The sequence below is a fragment of the Eubalaena glacialis genome, chromosome 12 (genome assembly GCF_028564815.1).
Source record: "Eubalaena glacialis isolate mEubGla1 chromosome 12, mEubGla1.1.hap2.+ XY, whole genome shotgun sequence".
NCBI classification, from domain to species: Eukaryota; Metazoa; Chordata; class Mammalia; order Artiodactyla; family Balaenidae; genus Eubalaena; species Eubalaena glacialis.
Genome location: NC_083727.1, coordinates 25,493,768 through 25,503,130, shown reverse-complemented (window position 1 = coordinate 25,503,130; position 9,363 = coordinate 25,493,768). Strand labels below are relative to the sequence as shown.

Here is a 9,363-nt window from a genome sequence, read left to right as displayed (position 1 = left end):
TCCTTCTCTCGCAGCTCCACGCGGTCCAAAGAGGAGGCAGACGCCCGGAGCCAGGAGTCTCCCCCACCTCCCGGAGGTAAAGCGCTTGCCTTCTGGGCTGCACAGCTTTTGCTTGGGGCCATGGGGGCCCAGCTCCCTGGCGGTTTAGTTCCCGGTGCAGCCTCGGGAAGACCCAAAGCAGCGCCCTCGCTGGCTCCCCTTCGGTGACCTTGGAAAACCAGAGCACTGAAGTGGCGCTGGGGAGAAACACCACTGTCCCTGCCTAGGGTCAGGTATGAATTGGGCTGTGGCCAGTAAACTCTTATCTCCTGCAGAGCACGCATTTGAGATAGAGATGAAGTCACTGAGTTGTTATTGAGCAGTTTGGAAAACACTGATCTTCATAGGATTCTGAGCTGGCTCACAACGACTCCCTCCCTCCTTCGGGCAGTTCTCACCCTCTTGCTCCTGCCGGAGTCCGAAAAGTGGGGTCACGTGAGGGGGGGAGTGAGAGGGATGGGGGGACAGGTAGTGAAAGAGAAATACAAAGAATCTACTGCGAATACAGTTCGTGGTTAGAACTGTATAGCTCTGAAAAGTTAATATGCTAAGATTTGATGAATAGGGTTATAGTCATATATAGATCAATAAGATCAAATCTTAGTTAAAATTGTGATACTTATATTTTATCTTTTTAAAAGGACTCATGCTCTGCTTATTAATCAACCTTGCCATGTATCAGAACAGAATATCCTAACAACACACGTATTCAAGTGCAGCACAACCCGTGTAATTGTTTTCAGGCCCATCTTGACATTTGTGCATCATAGGAACCTCAAAAATCGTGCTCTAAAAACCATTATTTACGTGAAAGAAAGTAGGGGTTGGGACTTGGAAGTTTTAGAACAACAATAATTGATTCTTCTTCTTGAATGAATTTAAATAGCACAGTCACTTCTTGTTATAGTTTTAATGTTATAGCTTTAAACTTCTATATCTGTGAGCAAATCCAGCATTTGATTATGTCCAGTTTTGGCTCACAAAACTCCTCCTGTGCCTCAAAACATGCTATTACTTTCATTATTTATTATTTATTTGTGCATTTAATAAAAATTATATACCAGTTTATGTTCAAAATGGCATGTTTTTACATGCCCTGAATATAGGACATTTTACTTAACTGGAATTATCTTTCATTTCTATTTTTTCACAAATCACACTCACTTTTCCTGTATACCAGTTCTTTTCTGCAATCTTTAGAACCACACAACCTCTGAGGAGGCATATTTAAGGAACTAACTTTTAGAAAATAAATGAATCGTTGTACAACTCGCAATGTGAATTGCCAAAGTACTCAAATGTAGGTACCTCTGTGCCAGGGAACAATGTTTTGTTTCCAGTTTCCACTCCAAGTCAGTGTCTTGCACAGTGGAGTAGGACCCGAGTAATTTACATTCCTCCAGCTGTGTAACCAATCACCTGTGGAGACATAGTTAATGACAACACAGTTCTGATTTATGCCAGTGATGATTTAGCTCTTTGTATGGGCTGGCAGCTGTCCAGCCCTCTCACCCCTTAGCCTGGCTTTGGTTGTCACACGACAGGCACCACCCGCCACCCCCCACCTGCCTTCTTCTCCCTAAGCATGGAGGTGCAAGTGTCGATTGCTGAGTTTCTCACTGATATGTCAGTTATAAAGAATAATAAGTCACGGGATAGAAAGTATATTTCCAAATTAACCCATACCAGTCATACATCCAATTCAAGTTACACTCACATGTTAGGAAAAATCCAGTATAACCTTTAAACTGTATACCAGTTACTACCTGTGTGACCTTGGATGATTTTCTTTACCCTGTTCTTTTCATCTGTAATCAAACTCCCAGGGTGAATGTGAGAAATAAATGAGCTCGTGTATGGGAAAGAGACTTACTAGCACTGTGCCACTCAGAGTAGCTACTCACAAAAATGTAGGATGTTAAATATAGCCTTTATTCCATGTCCTCCTCCCCACTTTGATTTTGTTACTTAATATGTTTGTTGGATCCAGTAACACATGAGAAGAGCCACAGATTGGGGTCTCCTATTTTATTCCCTTTTTGCACCAAACTTTAGAAATATTTAGAGCCCTTGTTTTACAGAGTGAGGTAAGAAATAGTTCTCCAGTTTGTGTCACCCATGCTGGAGTTTCAATTGAGTGGAAAACGAAGCTGTAAGCAAAGCAGCAGCGGGACATTTCCTCTTCCAAGAATGACACGCTACTTTGTACTAGAACAAGAGAGATCCTAAATGATCAAGGCAGAACTTCGTGGTACAGTATTTTGGCTTTTGGAGAAAGCACATCGAGAAAAGATGAAAAAAATGGATGAGAATTTGATTTTGTACATTTAGGTTTTGAGTCTCTCTTGGTATTAGAAGATACTGTAGCTGTCCTATTGTAAACATAATTCACAATAAATATTCTTGCCCCCAGAGTGAATTCTCATCTCAAATACGTACGCTTTCTTCCAATTTGCTGATGTTGTGAAAGAATAATCTGTCCGATCTACATATGAATTCAATTCTAAGCTTATTTTACCATCTAACTCACTTGACATAATGATGGAAATTACTAATAAGAAGATCACACAAGTTGATAAGTTGTTACAGTTGTGATGCAGTTGTCAAATCCTAATAATCGGTGAAGGAATTTGGCTTTTTCTTGGCTAGCAACTTTTCTTTCAGCCCTTGAATTTAGAAAATTGGTGGAAGTGAACAATTATTCATTTTACTCACTCAGCAACTACTTGCCAAGTCCCTACCTGTTGGCAGGCACTACGAGGTAGGCAGCTTCTAAAATGACTCCCAACGACCCCAGCTTCCTGGTATTCATGCCCTTTTGAATCTCCTCCCCTCAAGTGGAGGCTAGCTTGTTTCTAATGCAGGGTTTGCCAAACTTTTTCTGTAAAGGGCCAGGTAGGAAATTTTTTTGCTCTGTGAGCCATATGGTTTCTTTCCCAATTACTCAATTCTGCTGTTGTACTGAAAAGCAACCACAGACAATATGTAAATAAATATGATTAGCTGTCTTTCAATAAAACTATTTACAAAAATGGGCAGTGGGCCAAATATGGCCTGCTGACCATGTTTGCTGACCCCTGCTCTGGTGAATCAAAAAACAATGGTGTATCACTTCTGAGATTTTGTTACAGACTCTAGCTTCCATCTTGCCTGCCCTCTCTTGCCCTCTCGCTTGCTTACTTGGGTGGAAGCCAGCTGCTGTTTTGTGAGCTAAGCTGTGGAGAAGCCCACCTGGGAGGGGAGCCTCCAGCCTTCAAGGAACTGAGGCCCTTGTTCCTCAGTCTATGAGGAACTGAATCTTGCTGACAACCCTCTACCCGAGCTTGGAAGTGGATCCTTCCCCAGTTCAGCTTTGGGATGACAAAAGCCCCAGCTGACACTTGGGTTGTGAGAGACCCTGAACCAGAGGACCTAGTTAAGCCATGCTTGACCCCTGACTCACAGAAACTGTGAGAGAATAAATGCTTTTTTAAAGCAACTACGTTTTGGGACTGTTTGTTACACAGCACTAGATACCCACTCTGATACCCACGTTAGACAACTAATACACTTCATGATAGGCTCCTTTAACAATGAACAAGAGATATGCTACATATTACCTCCTTCTCTTGGAGATTGACTGTGAACATCAATATACTAAATTTGCAAAACATCCTACAAAAAAGAAATACTTTTAATTTTGTTCAATCAATCATTTCCAGGCATATTTAACCACAGATGCTGTTTTTCTGGGAAACACCTATTAATATCTTATGGAGCTACTATTTGGAGAGTTTTGTTTTGTTTTTTTAAAGAGTTTGGTTTTGTTCTGTTTTGTTTAGAGGCTGAAAGGATTTTTTAAAATTATTTTATTTTTATTTTTATTTTTTAAATTTTTGGCTGCGTTAGGTCTTCGTTGCTGTGCGTGGGCTTTCTCTGGTTGTGGTGAGTGGAGGCTACTCTTCACTGTGGTGCACAGGCTTCTCATTGTGGTGGCTTCTCTTGTTGCAGAGCACGGGCCCTAGGTGCACGGGCTTCAGTAGTTACGGCTGGCAGGCTCTAGAGCACAGGCTCAGTAGCTGTGGCACATGGGCTTAGCTGCTCCTTGGCATGTGGGATCATCCTGGACCAGGGATCGAACCCGTGTCCCCTGCATTGGCAGGCAGATTCTTAACCACTGTGCCACCAAGGAAGTCCCTGGAGAAATTTTAAATGCTGGACTATGAAAAGAAATCATTCCATTTAAAGAAGTAGTGATTGCCAGCATGCCGTCTCTCCCTGGATCAAATAACTAGTCAACAAAGTAAGATATTCATCTAAGAGAATGAATATAATCCTGTGGGAATTTGTATCCGTGTCTATGTTTATATCTATATATGATGTACTGTACTCACATATTGAAGCCCACCAGCAGAGATAGCAACTATTCTTTCTGTAATGTTCCACTCATTTTGTAACTCAGTAATACCTTACCACAGAGGATAATACCAATTTTGAGAACTTGCTAAATAAAAATCCCTTATGTTGACTCTTGGAGAGATTTCACATAACAACAGCTGGGCATCTTATGAAACTAAGGATTTGTTTTGATTTAATGTTGATTCAGAGGGAGGTATTTAATTTTCCACACTGCCATGAGGTTTTTATCTGAACATTATTGTACTGTAGTTTGCCAAGACACATCACTGCCTTGCTTCACACGTGAGGAGACTGAGGCTCAGAGATGAAATTACTTGTAAAGCTTTAATTTTGGGGGGGAGGTTGAGGTTTTTTGTTTGTTTTTGGCCCTGCGGCATGTGGGATCTTAGTTCCCAGACCAGGGATCAAACCCATGCCCCCTGCAGTGGAAGCGTGGAGTCTTAACTACTGGACCACCAGCGAAGTCCCTAAGGCTTCAATTTGGGGGGATCAGAGCAGGAATTCAAATTTGGTGCTCACCACGTCATGCTGCCCTTCTGTAATATTTCTAAAACTGTTCCTAATATGGTACATGCCTTTCCGAGATATTCATTTTTAAAATGTGCTTCTGTTTCATTGAAGTGTAATAAGCATAGAGGCACCACCAGTGTCTGGCTTATTCTCCGATTCTTCTGACTTGCCAATAAAATTTCTTCAGCTACTCCAGGCTGAAGAAATTCACATTGTTCCCTCTCTTCTTGGTATTTATAGCAACAGAGGGTTGCTTAGAAACTTAGACATTTCTGATGCTTGAATCTCAGCTAGAATTTCAGTGGAAGCAGTCATCCAATTTGTGTTTTAACATCTCCTGTAATGGACATAACCTCCCAAGACAGCTAATGCTGCTGAAGTGATTGTTTTCCCACTTACACTGAGCCAAAATCCATCTCTCTGACCTCATCCATTGTTCTTAATTTCGTCTCCTGGGCACTCACAAGCCATGGGTAATTGATTTTATATATAAAAAGCCTCCAGATATTGATGTGCGTGTGGTACAGTGTGAGAAAGTGGTCCACTTGCTTTTCTCTTTTTTAAATAGATAATCTGTTTTCTATAAATGGAAAAATCTCTCTCTTCCTCTTTGATTTGCAATCTAAGAAGTGCCCATGTATACATGAGTCTATTTTGGACCCTTCTCTTCTGCTCCCCTGATTAGTTGTTTGTCCCCATGATAATACCATGTCATCTTATTAGTGCAGCTTTATAATAAGTTTTTCTACATTAATTGTTTATTGAAGTATAGTTGATTTACAATATTATATTAGTCTCAGGTATATAGCATAGTGATTCAATAGTTTTACAGATTATACTCCATTAAAAGTTATTACAAGGTAATGGCTGTAATTCCCTGTGCTATACAATATATCCCTGTTTTTTTGTTTGTTTGTTTTTATTGAAGTACAGTTGATCTACAAAGTTGTGTTCGTTTCAGGTGTACTGCAAAGTGATTCAGTTAATGTGTATATGTTAATCCCAAACTCCCAATTTATCCCTCCTCCCCTATAATAAGTCTTGATATCTAGAAACACATCTCCCTCTCTTGCTCTTCCAGACTGTCTGGACTACTTTAGCCTTGTAAATTTCCATAAATATTTTAGAATCAGCTTTTCAAGTTACACACACACAATATCACTTTGGGATTTTTTTGAGATTGGATTGAATCTGTAGATCAATTTGAGAGAATTAGTCTCTTCATTTTTCTGAATCTCTAATACATATCTCTAAACATCTCTCTCCATTGATTTAGGTCTCTAAAAATTGTTTTTCAGTAAAGTTTTCTATCTTTATAAAGTTGTACTTTTACTTTTTCTAGGTACTTAGTAGTATTTGATGTTGTTTTAAAACTTCTTAATCAAAATAGAAGATATAGAAAAATATGCAAGTTATAAGTGTAATACTCGATGAATTACAAAGTGAACTCACCCAGGCTCCCACCCCTAGATCAATACCAGCACCCCAGAATCCCCTCTCATATCCCTTCTAGTCATTACCTTCTCTTTCCTCCCCAAAGGTAACCACTATCCTGACTTCAACCACTAGAGCGTAGAACTTTGTATAAATAAAACCACGCAAAATGTATTATTTTGTTTCCAGCTTCCTTTGTTTAATGTCTTAGGTGTGTGATTCATGCATATTGTTGTGTGTAGCAGCAGCCTGTTCATTGACCTGTAGCATGCTATTGCATTAATATATGACAATATATTTATCTATTCAACTGTTGTTGGATGCTTGGGTTGTATCCAGTTTGGAGCTATCCAAAGCAGCTAAGAACATTCTTGTGGATATATTTGGTCCACATGTGCATGTTTTTCTTTTGGGTCAAGTGTATGCATGTGTTCAACTTTAGGAAATAATGCCCGTTTTTCAAAGTACTTATACTAATTTACACTTTGACCAGCTATATATGAGAGTTCTGGATGCTCACCAACACACAACTTAGTCAGTCTGTGCTGGATAACAAACCATACCCAAATCTGAAACAGGAATCGTTCTTTTTCACAATTCTGTGGGTTCACAATTCATCTGGGCAGTTCCACTTGCTGTTGTAGGCTGGGGTCGTTCATTTGGTTGCATTTACCCGAGAGCTCAGCTGGAACTGGAATACCCGAGATGGCTTCATTCACGCATCTGGTGCTCTGACTGGGGTGGCTGAAATAGTTGGGGGCTGGTTCAACCTCTGTCTTTCCATGTGGTCTCACCTCACTCAGTAATCTAGCCCAAGCTTATTTACCTGGCAGCTAGATCTCAAGAGTGTAAAAAGAGAAACTGCAAGTCTTAAAGCCCAGGACCAGAAGTCATATATCATCACTTCCATAACATCCTATTGGTTATAACAAGGCAGTGCTAGTGCAGATTTGTGGGGAGGAAGGGCAATAAGACTCCACTTCTTGATGGGAGAACTGGATGGGAGCAATCATTCCTGGCCATATGTACAGACAATATACCACGTTGCATCCTCTGGTCACAACAATTCACATGCCTTTCACAAGCAGAATACATTTACCCCATCCCAAGACACCCAAAGTCTCATCCAATTATGGTATCAGTCTAGAAGTCCAGTCTCTTGTGATCTGCATCAGGTCCAATTGCAAGTGAGGCTCCTTGTCTGTCGCTCCTCTTGAACTGGAGACCTGTGAATGTAGCTGTCTCCCAGACACCTAGATTACACTAGTGAAACACAAAAAGGGTAACAACAGCAGTCTTTCCTATTCACACAGGCGGGAAACAGAAGTCACATGGCAGTTGCTGGTACATAGCAATTCTGAAATTCAGCCAGACCAGTTGTCCTGATAATTCCTTGATTATGGTCCAGGTCTACTCCCTGGGAGTAGTCTCCTAATTCATTGTTCTCAGCTTCTCTTGGCTCTGCACTACTGACTCTTGGCTCTGTCCTCTGAGTCACCCATCTTTTTCAATAAGAAATTACCTGTGGTTGCAGTTGCAAAGCTTTCTCAGCCTGCTTCTTACCTGTAGAAAGTTGGAGGCTCAGAGACTATTTCAGGCCTTCTCAGTCCCTTTTATTTCAAGCTGGTCATGCTTTCACCAGAACAATCTTCTTGACAATTTTGTGGGCTTTCTGTGTATCTTATTATAATCCATTCTCTTCAACAAAAGCTGCATCCACAAATCCCTTTGAGATAGGCCCCTGGCTGCCTTGGGATATGAATCAGGGTGCTGTGGGACAAAGTCTCTAAGACTTTTAGGAACTCTTTTATTTTCTAAATGAGAGGGTCTATGAGACACACCACCTTAAACCTTTCAAAGACCTTATCAAGGAGGTCTTTGAAATGAAGCCATTTATTACTTTGAGACTTTTTGCTGGCTGGGGATACTGTACTAGATATTCTTTATTTCTGCTAGATTCTGCTAAAAAACTAAACAGATTTTCAGGTCAGTTCATGTCTCTCTTATTGTGTCATATTCAGCTAAGAAGCCAGTCAGAACTTTCTGTATCCTGCTTGGAATCTCTTTAGCCAGGTCTGCACATTCCTTGATAGATTTCCTATTGTCCGCATTAATGCAGGCAACAGTGTTACTAAACATTCCACTGCTACATAACACAGGTGATCCTTTTTCTAGCCTTTCTTAGCAACTTCACTGTTCTTCTAGGCTCCACTGACAGTCTCCTCACCACCCTTCCAATTTCCACTTGCTGCTCTTTTTCGACATCATTGCCATATGCTTTAAGTTATGTTATGGCAATACTCTACTTTCAGGTATGAATTTTTTCTATCAGTTTTTCTTGCTGAATAACAAAACGCTCCAAAATCTAGTGGCTTAAAACAATCTTTTACTATTATGATTCTGAGGATCAGCTGGGCCCAACGGAACGCAGTGGTTCTACTCCATGTGTTGCTGACTAGAATCTTCCTTTCCTACTATTCTGCAGTGCCACTAGTGTCATAAATCTAGTGAGATATATTTGTGAGTCTGTTTCTGGACTCAACTGGTTTATTTGTCTATTCTTATGCCAATATCTCATGCTATATTTACACTAACTTTATAGTAAATAAGTCCTGATACCATGTAGAGTAAGTCTTATTACTTTATTCTTTTTAAAGTTGTCTTTGCTGTTCTTGACCCTTTGCATTTTCATACACATTTCATAATTAGTTTGTCAAACACACACACACACGTGCACACACACACCCCACCCCACTGCTGGGTTTTGATTAATAGATTAATTTGGTACAACTAACATCTATATAGACGTTACTCTTACTTAGATCTTTAAAAATTTCTCTTGATAAAATTTTTAGTATTCTATGCGGAACATTTGTACCTCTGATTTAAATTGGATTTTTAAAAGTTATTATAAATGACATATTGTTTTTTAATAAAAATTTGTTGTTAGTATACAGACATACAGATTTTTTATGTTGACCT

General features: G+C 40.0%; 1 protein-coding gene across 1 annotated transcript in view; it reads left to right on the top strand.

Annotated features, from left to right (window-relative positions):
* Positions 1 to 9,363, top strand: part of ECT2L (epithelial cell transforming 2 like) — an 87,090-nt gene continuing 77,727 nt past the window's right edge. The window contains 1 exon segment of the mRNA XM_061207196.1: positions 1 to 76. The gene's annotated coding sequence lies outside the window, so the exon portion shown is untranslated.